The 9,485-nt window shown below is 42.8% G+C and overlaps 1 pseudogene; it reads left to right on the forward strand.

Annotated features, from left to right (window-relative positions):
• The first annotated feature begins 222 nt into the window (after positions 1-222).
• On the forward strand, positions 223-7,547 carry LOC130106014 (uncharacterized; annotated as a pseudogene).
• Positions 7,548-9,485: the final 1,938 nt, after the last annotated feature.

Raw genomic sequence — 9,485 nt, forward strand, 5'->3', positions numbered from 1 at the left:
TGTTAAGAAAGTGTTATATAATGAAGGACACTTGTAATAATTTTTGTAACCATTTATTGAGAAAGTGGTTTATGGAGAATACACTGCAATTGTTGTTGTAAAATCATTTATTGACACAATGGTTTGTAGAGGAAAATACTACAGTTGTTGCTGGAAGGAGGACGGACGGACAGACGAAAGGCATGAACAAGTCCTAGGGAGTTTCCAGGAGGATTTCTGAAGATGTCAGAGAGTTTGATGGACTTTAAAGGACTGGAGAGAGAATGTCCAGCATACGCTGATTCACCAATGGCCTCTTCGGTGTTAGATGCCTTGCCATTGCGCCTCATGCAGTTAAAGCTGGTAACCTATTTGGTTTTGATTTACTTTTATTTGGGTTTTTTATGGAACCTAGCTAACCTGTATTTAATAAAAAATATATATAATTGAAATGAAGAAGCTCGCCTGCCATAAGTCTCTGTTTTACAAAAGCTTGAGCTGAACTGACCATGGAGAAGTCTTCTGTGATCTAAATATTGTAAGTATGGAAATTCAAATACTTATTATTTAGGACAGATTTGACTTACATTACCTAACCTGAGAATAATTAAAATAAGGTAATGGTGTTTAAAATGACGCACCATAAAAAAAATATAAAGAGGCATTAAACTCCAACAATCTTTTGAAAACAGTGTAACGACTGAGACAAATCAGACACAATTATTTGGTATATGTACAAAATAATATTTAAACTTCACCCCCGAACAAGGCATGAAGGTCCTACCATGATCAGTTAAGCTGGTTTTATGGGGCAAAGGAATGTGGCCACATGCGCAAGAGAGAGACAATGTGAAGACAGAAACAATCTTTAATACAGACTTTGCTGCATTAACCCTTGTTCTGTTCGATTTCTGTGTACACCCCTTATGGACCGGGTCAAATTGACCCTAATTGGATTCAATACAATTCCTCAAAAAATCACACTATGAAAAACAACAAAGATTTAGATACAAACTGTAAACTTTTAATATCAACATTTGTCAAACATTACAAAAACATTATATCTGAAAATATGATTTATGAAAATGTTTTAAAAACAGTTTTTTAAAACAGTTTTGTTTTGACAAAATTGGAAAATAAACAGTATACTGATTTTTTTTGCATGTATTTTTTATTTTTTATTTTTTTATGCTTTGAACATCGTAACTGAACAAAAAAATAGCTGTATAATGAAATTTTTTCATTTTCCTAAGTTAACTTTCCCTAGTTTCCTAAGACCTATTTTCCTAGTTTCATTATTCACTCACTGGGAAGTGAGAAACCAAACATAACAAAAACATACATCAAATAAATGTTTTTTATTTATTTTTTGGCTCTGTGAAGCTGAGAAAATCCGCTTAAAAGTTTTGGTTAAAAGCTAGGTATTTTAGATATTTTGAATATTGAAATGAGAGCTTATTTTACTATCTGTGTCTGACAAAGATTTTCATCTTTAATTTGCAAATAATTCTAAACACTGTGATTTTAGCTTTTTCAAGTGTGTTTGGTTAGGGTTAGAGCACTTTTAGATGCACTTGCAGGTTAGAACTGGAGTTGAAGTGCCCTGACATACAGAAAATAAATGTTTTTATTTTGTGTCTGTACAGTTGCTTTTGAATGGCTGTCTATGAGGGTCAAATTGACCCGCGAACATCACGAACGTAACAGTAATTTTGTTTGTATATGTCAAAACACATCAGCATGTTGAAACTTTGCATGCATGTTCATCATGATAAATGAGAAAAAGTCACAAAATATCAAGAAAAAAAACAAAAGTTAACCAGTATTTCCAACAACTTGAAAATCGAAACGGGTCAAATTGACCCGCAACATAACACAAGTGATCTATAAATGAACATGCATCCCAGAAACTGTGTGAATGATTTACTGTCTTGTGTACTATTATGTATATACTATGGTATGTATTTTATTATACAACCAACTAACGGTCAATGTAACCTCACCTGTATCATGCCTCCTACCTAATTAGTCCTCGTTTAATAACACTTTGATGTACATCACCTTCTCTTAGAATGCAGTGTGGATGTGTTATCTATCGGAGCATTAATGAACAGAAAAATGGCAAGGCAGAGGTCTAACCAAACATAGGACAAAGACAAATCTTGCCCACAGAGGAAACTCTCACCAGAAAGTCCATCCTTCTCATTGGTAAAGCAAACCCAGAGAGGTGGGACCTTTTCAGGCTTTATTAGAGTCAGTTGGTTGGACAAATCGGACATCTGGGCGGCCAGAGACTCCACTGCATGCCGAGCCGCGTTCCTCCTTAGGCTTGCCCAGCATAGCTCATTGAAGCTCCAAGACCACACAGACCAACCTCTCCCACAATGTGTTGGGGGATGATGTCCAATTTGGAACGGTATTAATCGTGACAACCTTTACAACAACCAAAATCTTTCTTTCCTCCTTCTCTCCACTAACCAAGGAAGAAGTATCTAAACTTCTTCTCTCTAGTCATCCTACCACCTGCCCTCTAGACCCCATCCCCTCACACCTTCTACAAGCCATCTCTCCCACACTTCTACCAGCACTCAAACACATCATCAACTCCTCCCTCCACACTGGCATTTTCCCTGCAGCATTCAAGCAGGCTCGGGTAACTCCACTGCTAAATAAAAACAACATTAAACACATCACTTTTAGAGAATTAGAGACCTGTCTCTCTCCTACCACTCATTGCGAAAACACTTGAACTAGTTGCTTTCAACCAAGTGTCATCTTTTTTTGTCTCAGACAAACCAGCTAGATGTAAGCCAATCTGGCTTCAAGAAAGGGCATTCAACCGAGACTGCACTACTGTCGGTCACAGAATCCCTACGGATTGCAAAAGCTGCTTCCAAATTATCAGTTCTCATTCTCCTGGATCTGTCCGCTGCCTTCAACACTGTGAATCATCAGATCCTTCTGTCCACCCTGTCATCACTGGAACTTCCCTCCACTGGTTTGAGTCCTATCTCACAGGTAGGTCCTTCAAGGTCACATGGAGAGGTGAGGTATCCAAAGCACATTAACTGACCACAGGCGTTCCTCAGGGCTCAGTTCTTGGACCGCTCCTCTTCTCCATTTACACCACATCACTGGGACCCATCATACAGGCACATGGTTTCTCTTACCATTGCTATGCTGATGACACCCAGCTCTACCTCTCATTTCAACCAGATGATCCCACAGTATCTACACGTATCTCAAGCTGTCTGGCGGACATCTCGGCATGGATGAAGGAACATCACCTGCAGCTCAACCTGGCAAAGACTGAGCTTCTCGTCCTCCCTGCCAATCCGTCTCTACAGCACGACTTCACTATCCAGCTAGATTCTTCCTCAATCACCCCATCAAGGTTTTCAGAAATCTTGGAGGAATCTTTGATGACCAGCTGACCTTCACAGACCACATTACAAAGATCATGCAGGTTTGCACTGCACAACATCAGGAAGATCAGGCCTTACCTAACTGAGCATGCAACACAACTTCTCGTCCAGGCCTTGGTCATTACTAGGCTTGATTACTGCAATGCTCTTCTGGCCGGTCTTCCATCATGTGCAACTAAACCTCTACAAATGATCCAGAATGCTGCAGCTCGTCTTGTCTTCAACGAGCCCAAAAGGGCCCATGTCACTCCTCTGTTCATCTCACTGCACTGGCTACCACTCGCATCAAGTTCAAGGCTTTGACACTCGCCTACAGATCTACCACAGACTCAACTCCGTCTTACTTTCACTCACTCCTACGAGTCTACACCCCTACCCTTAGCCTACGATCGGTCAATGAGCGACGGCTCGTGGTACCATCACAGCGGGGCACAAAATCACTCTCCAGAACATTCTCATTCACGGTTCCATGCTGGTGGAATGATCTCCCCACCCTCATCCGGAATGCAGAATCCCTGACAGCATTCAAGACAACTGAAAACTCATCTCTTCCGTGAGTACTTAACCCTCTGGGGTCTGAGGTGTTTTCTGGGTCCTGGAGGTGTTCTGACATGCTCTGACATTTGTGCTTATTTCTGATACTTGTGACATTTTCATGGCTAAAGTCTGATAAAACTGTATTCAGCACAAACTCTGCTACAGTAATATGTCAGCAGCATGTATGTAAAAGTTTTTAGTTTTGAGATAATGACGTTTATGCATGGTTTGTAAAAAAACAAAAAACAAATGTCACTCAAATAAGGTCATAAAACCCATACTAATTATTCATTCACAAGACTTTTGAAAATTGTATCACGTGGCCTAGAACAGGCCTATTCAAATAGAAAATAAAATAAAAAATTAATAATTATAAAAAGTAAAAAAAAAAAAGTAAAAAAAATCTACGAATCTGCCGCGGCGCACAGACAAGAGTACAGGCAAAGATTCTAGAGCGGAGCAGGTAGTCTCCATGGTGACAAACACTCATTCTCGCTGATTCAATGTTCTCACGCTGCCTATGACACATGCATCATGGCGTTGTCCAAGCCAAACCGCAAAGTTGACAGAGAAAATCGTAAGTTTCAGAGTGAATGGACGGAGAAGTACTTATTTACTGTGCCAACTACGGCAAGCAAGCGAGGGACCGATAGACCTGTGTGTTTACTGTGCAACGAATCAGTGGCTGTGGCCAAAGAATATAATGTGAAGAGACATTTTACTACAAAACATTTGTCTTTTTCTTCGCAATACCAAGAGGGCTCAGTGCAGAGACAACGTAGAATAGACAGACTGGTAACTTCTTTTGAGCAAAGTCAGCGTGCAATTGGCGGGTTTTGTACCGAACAAGAGAGAGCTTTCATTGCCTCTCTACGAGTGGCGTTGATACTCACGAGAAAAAAAGAGGCCCTTCACTGAGTCAGAGACTATTAAAAGACTGCATGCTGGCGGTTGACGAAATGATTGTTGACCAAAAAATTAAAGACAACGTGTCCTCATCTATTAAAAAAGTACCACTGTCAGACACCTCAGCTCTTCGTCGAGTGGATCTACTAGCAAAGGATGTATTTGATAAACTACTGGAAAACATCAAAAAAACGGAGCTGATGTCCATTGCTATTGACGAATCGACAGATACAACTGATGTGGCCCAGATGTGCGTTTATGTGAGATTTTACGATGCAGTTTGCTTTCGTGAGGAGCTTCTGGGACTCATTCCACTGGAGGGACATACGACAGGTGAAGTGCAGTTTCAAAATGTTGTCGCGTTTTTCAGTGAGCATAAACTGGATTTACAAAAGGTTTGCTTACTAGTAACGGATGGAGCACCAGCTATGCTCGGAAGAGTGCAAGGACTAGCAGCAAGACTGTCAGCTGTGGCACCTCATGCAGTTTTTACACTGCATTATTACGAGTCTGTCTTGTGCGCAAAGCTCAGCGGTGAATTAAAAAACACTATGGACAAGGTCACAAGCATTGTCAACTTCATCCGCTCAACTTCAAGCCTTCAGCATCGTCTGTTGCTTGATGAGACTTCTGCTGAGCACGCTGACTTACTGGTTCATTGCGATGTCAGGTGGCTCAGTAAAGGAAAAGTTTTGGATCGTTTTTGTGATCTCCGCAGTGAGATTATTTCTTTTCTTTCGCACATGTAAACACAAACGAGCGGCTCATTTCTTGGAGCACATGCTTGATGAACAGTTCATGACACAAGTTCATTTGCTCTGTGACATTTTTGGACACTTAAACTCACTAAATTCAAAGTTACAGGGGCGAGAGAAATGTATTGCGGATTTGGTTGAGAGATTGTGTGCTTTCAAAACAAAGCTTAATGTATTTGTGTCTGACCTAACCACAAACAATTTGATGCACTTTATACACCTTCGTACATTTTTGAGCAGTATGCCAGGGGCACAAGTCATGCCAACTATGATTGAATTCATGACAAAGCTGACTGAAAACTTCAGTGACAGATTTCAGGGCTTTAGTCTTCCAATGGAGGTTATGCAGTTTACTCGCGATCCATTCTCAATAAACCATGACTCAAACTTCATAGCAAAAGTTAAAGAGCTCATACCTAACATTGATGAGAGTGCTCTTCAGCTAGAAATGATTGATATCCAGTCTTCACTGGCTTTGAAACTGCACTTGCAATCTGAAGGTCCAATCAACTTTTGGTGTAACCATATTAGCCAGGCTAAATACCCCCACAATTAAGAACGTCTGTGCTGATACTGACAATGTTTGGATCCACCTACACATGCGAGTCTAGCTTCTCATATGAATGCAATCAAAACAAAGGCACGTTGCTGCCTAAACAATGAGAAGTTATCCCAGTGCCTGAGAATTGCAATTACCACATGAGCCAGATTTTGTTAAAATGGCAAAAGCAAATCGTTGTCACTTCTCCCACTGAGTCACATACTGATCACTGATAAATAAAGTAAACTAAATGAGGAAAAAAATATTCTTGTTATTAGTTAGTTTTCATCAAGAGTATGTTTACAGCACATATGTAGCAGATTTGTACTTACTGTACACTTGAAAGTTTTTTAAATGTGTACTCACTGTTTTGAAAAATATACATCAGGGATTTTTGAATGTTGTAATTTCCCCAAATAAGATTTGATACTTGAAACTGCAGTTGCAGTTTTGCACTTATGACAGCTTTATTGATTAATTTATATATATATATATATATATATTTATATAAGCTCTTACTTATGTTTACTATTTTAAGGGTAAAAACTGTGTATATGTCTCAGTATTTGCAGTTTTGCACTTTGTTGCAGGCCTTATCAATACAAGTTGAATGTGTTGAAATAATAAAAGGAAACCAAAAGAATAATGTACCTTATTTTATTTCATATTATGTACCTTATTATAGTATTCAACACCTTCTTCCCCACCACAGAGTGTCTTGGAGACACCCCAGATCCAAACACTGGCACCAGCTTGACCTTATTGTTACTCGGAGACCCATGCTCAAGCACGTGCTCGTCACCCGCACGTAACACAGTGCTGACTGCGACACGGACCATTCCCTGGTCAGCAGTAAGGTGCGTTTTCAACTTAGACAAGCCCACCGCTCGAAGCAGAAGGGCCGCCCTCGCATCAACACGGCAAGAACATCAGTGCCAGAGCTGCGGGAATGTTTCGCCAGGGCCATTGATGAGGCCCTGGAGAACTGCCCTGTAGACAGTGTTACGACGCGATGGGAGTACATCCGTGACACCGTGTACAAGGTCGCCTCAGACACCTTTGGGAAAAAGGGTAAAAAAGAGTGAAGATTGGTTTGTGGCAGGGATCGAGGTGCTGGAGCCTGCCATCACTGCAAAACGTACCATTCTCCTTGAGCACAAGAGACAGCCTTATGCAAGGACGTTGGCTGCCCTCAGAGAGGCACGTAATAACACAAAGAGGATTGCCCGAAAGTGTGCGAACGACTACTGGCTGAAGTTGTGTAGCGATATTCAGACTTCGGCAGACTGTGGTAATATCCGAGCCATGTATGAAGGCATGAAGAAAGCGTTTGGTCCCAATGCCATCAAGACTGCTCCCCTAAAATCTACTTCCGGCGAGATCATCACAGATCGCCGAAAGTAGTTGGAGAGATGGGTTGAGCACTACCAGGAACTGTACTCAAGAGAGAACATTGTTGCTGACACAGCCATTCGAAATACCATGCCTCTGCCCATCATGGAGGAGCTTGACTCGCCACCCACCATCAAGGAACTTGGGAAGGCCATCGATTCACTGGCCTGTGGGAAAGCACCAGGCAGTGATAGAATGGCACCAGAGATTATCAAGGCAGGAAAGGGGAGCTCTCTTCTTGGCCACCTTCTCAACCTCCTGCTTAAATGCTGGGAAGGGGGCATTATACCCCAAGACATGCGAGATGCTAAGATCCTCACGCTCTATAAGAACAAGGGTGATCGCAGTGACTGCAATAACTATCGTGGGATCTCCCTCCTCAGTGTTGTGGGGAAAGCCTTTGCTCGCGTCATCTTTAACCGCCTACAACTGCTCGCCGATCGTGTGTAACCGGAGTCGTAACGCGGGTTCCGAGCAAAACGGTCAACAATTGACATGGTGTTCACCCTTAGGCAGCTACAGGAGAAGTGCCGTGAGCAGAGACGTCCTCTGTTCCTTGCCTTTATAGGCCTGACCAAGGCGTTCGACGTGGTAAGTCGGACTGGCCTCTTCACCCTCCTACACAGGATTGGATGCCCCCCAAGCTCTTGAAGTTGATTATATCATTTCATGAGAATACGATGGGCACAGTCCAGAATGGCGAGTCATCCTCAGACCCTTTTCCAATCATGTGTGGTGTGAAGCAGGGGTGTGTTCTGGCGCCAACACTCTTTGGCGTGTTCTTCTCCCTGCACCTGCGCTATGCCTTCTGCAACTCTGAAGACGGGATCTTCCTCCATACTAGGAGTGACGGGAACCTTTTCAACCTTGCCCGCCTCAGAGCAAAGACTAAGGTCCGCAGGGTACTCATACGAGAGATGTTGTTTGCAGATGATGCTGCTCTTGCTGCACACACTGAGGGTGCCCTCCAGCGACTTATCACCTGCTTTGCAGTTTGGCCTTGCCATCAGTATCAAGAAAACCAAAATAATGATGGAAGATGTCAACACCACTCCTGAAATCACTATCAACGACCACACCCTGGAGGTAGTGGAGAATTTCACATACCTTGGCTCCACCATCTGCAGCAACCTATCCCTGGATACTGAGCTCAATATAAGGATAGGCAAAGCAGCCACCGCCATGGCTCGACTAGCAAAGAGGGCTTGGGATAACACTCTGTTGACACTCAAAACAAAACTGAAGGTGTACCAAGCATGCGTCTTGAGCACCCTACTCTATGGCAGTGAAGCTTGGACTCTATATTCTCGCCAAGAGCAAAGACTGAATGCCTTCCATATGCGCTGCCTCAGACGACTCCTGAGCATCACCTGGCAGGATCGTATCACAAACATAGCCATCCTGGCCCAGGCAGGTATGCCAACTATGTTCACCATCCTTACACAGAGGCGACTGCGCTGGCTTGGTCACCTGTGCAGGATGGATGATGGTCGTATTCCAAAGGACGTTCTGTACGGGGAGCTTACCACAGGAACACGACCATCTGGACGGCCAACCCTGCGCTATAAGGACGCCTGCAAGCGAGACTTGAAAATGTGCAGCATCTGTCCGGCTGATTTGGAAGCAGTGACATCGGACCGCGAAAATTGGCGATCCACCGTTAAGACTGGTGTCCTTTTAGCCGAAGAGCAATGCAGTGCGAGGAGAAGAGGGCTCGCCGGCAGCAAAGCGTTCAGCTTGTTCCCATTGACATCACCACTGCTTACACTTGTAGCAAGTGCCAGCGGTGCTGTCGCTCCCGTATCGGACTCTACAGTCATAGTAGAGTCTGCAACCAAACCACAGACTGACCTGGGTGCAGATTCTAAACCATTGTCTCTCGAAGACAGAAGGATGCCAACAACAAGTATAGTATATTTTAATTTGCTTTAGCTGATATAAATTTGTCCG

Source organism: Rhinichthys klamathensis, unplaced genomic scaffold, assembly GCF_029890125.1.
Source record: "Rhinichthys klamathensis goyatoka isolate OS25496 unplaced genomic scaffold, OSU_Roscu_1.1 h1tg000331l_1, whole genome shotgun sequence".
In the NCBI taxonomy this organism is placed as follows: Eukaryota; Metazoa; Chordata; class Actinopteri; order Cypriniformes; family Leuciscidae; genus Rhinichthys; species Rhinichthys klamathensis.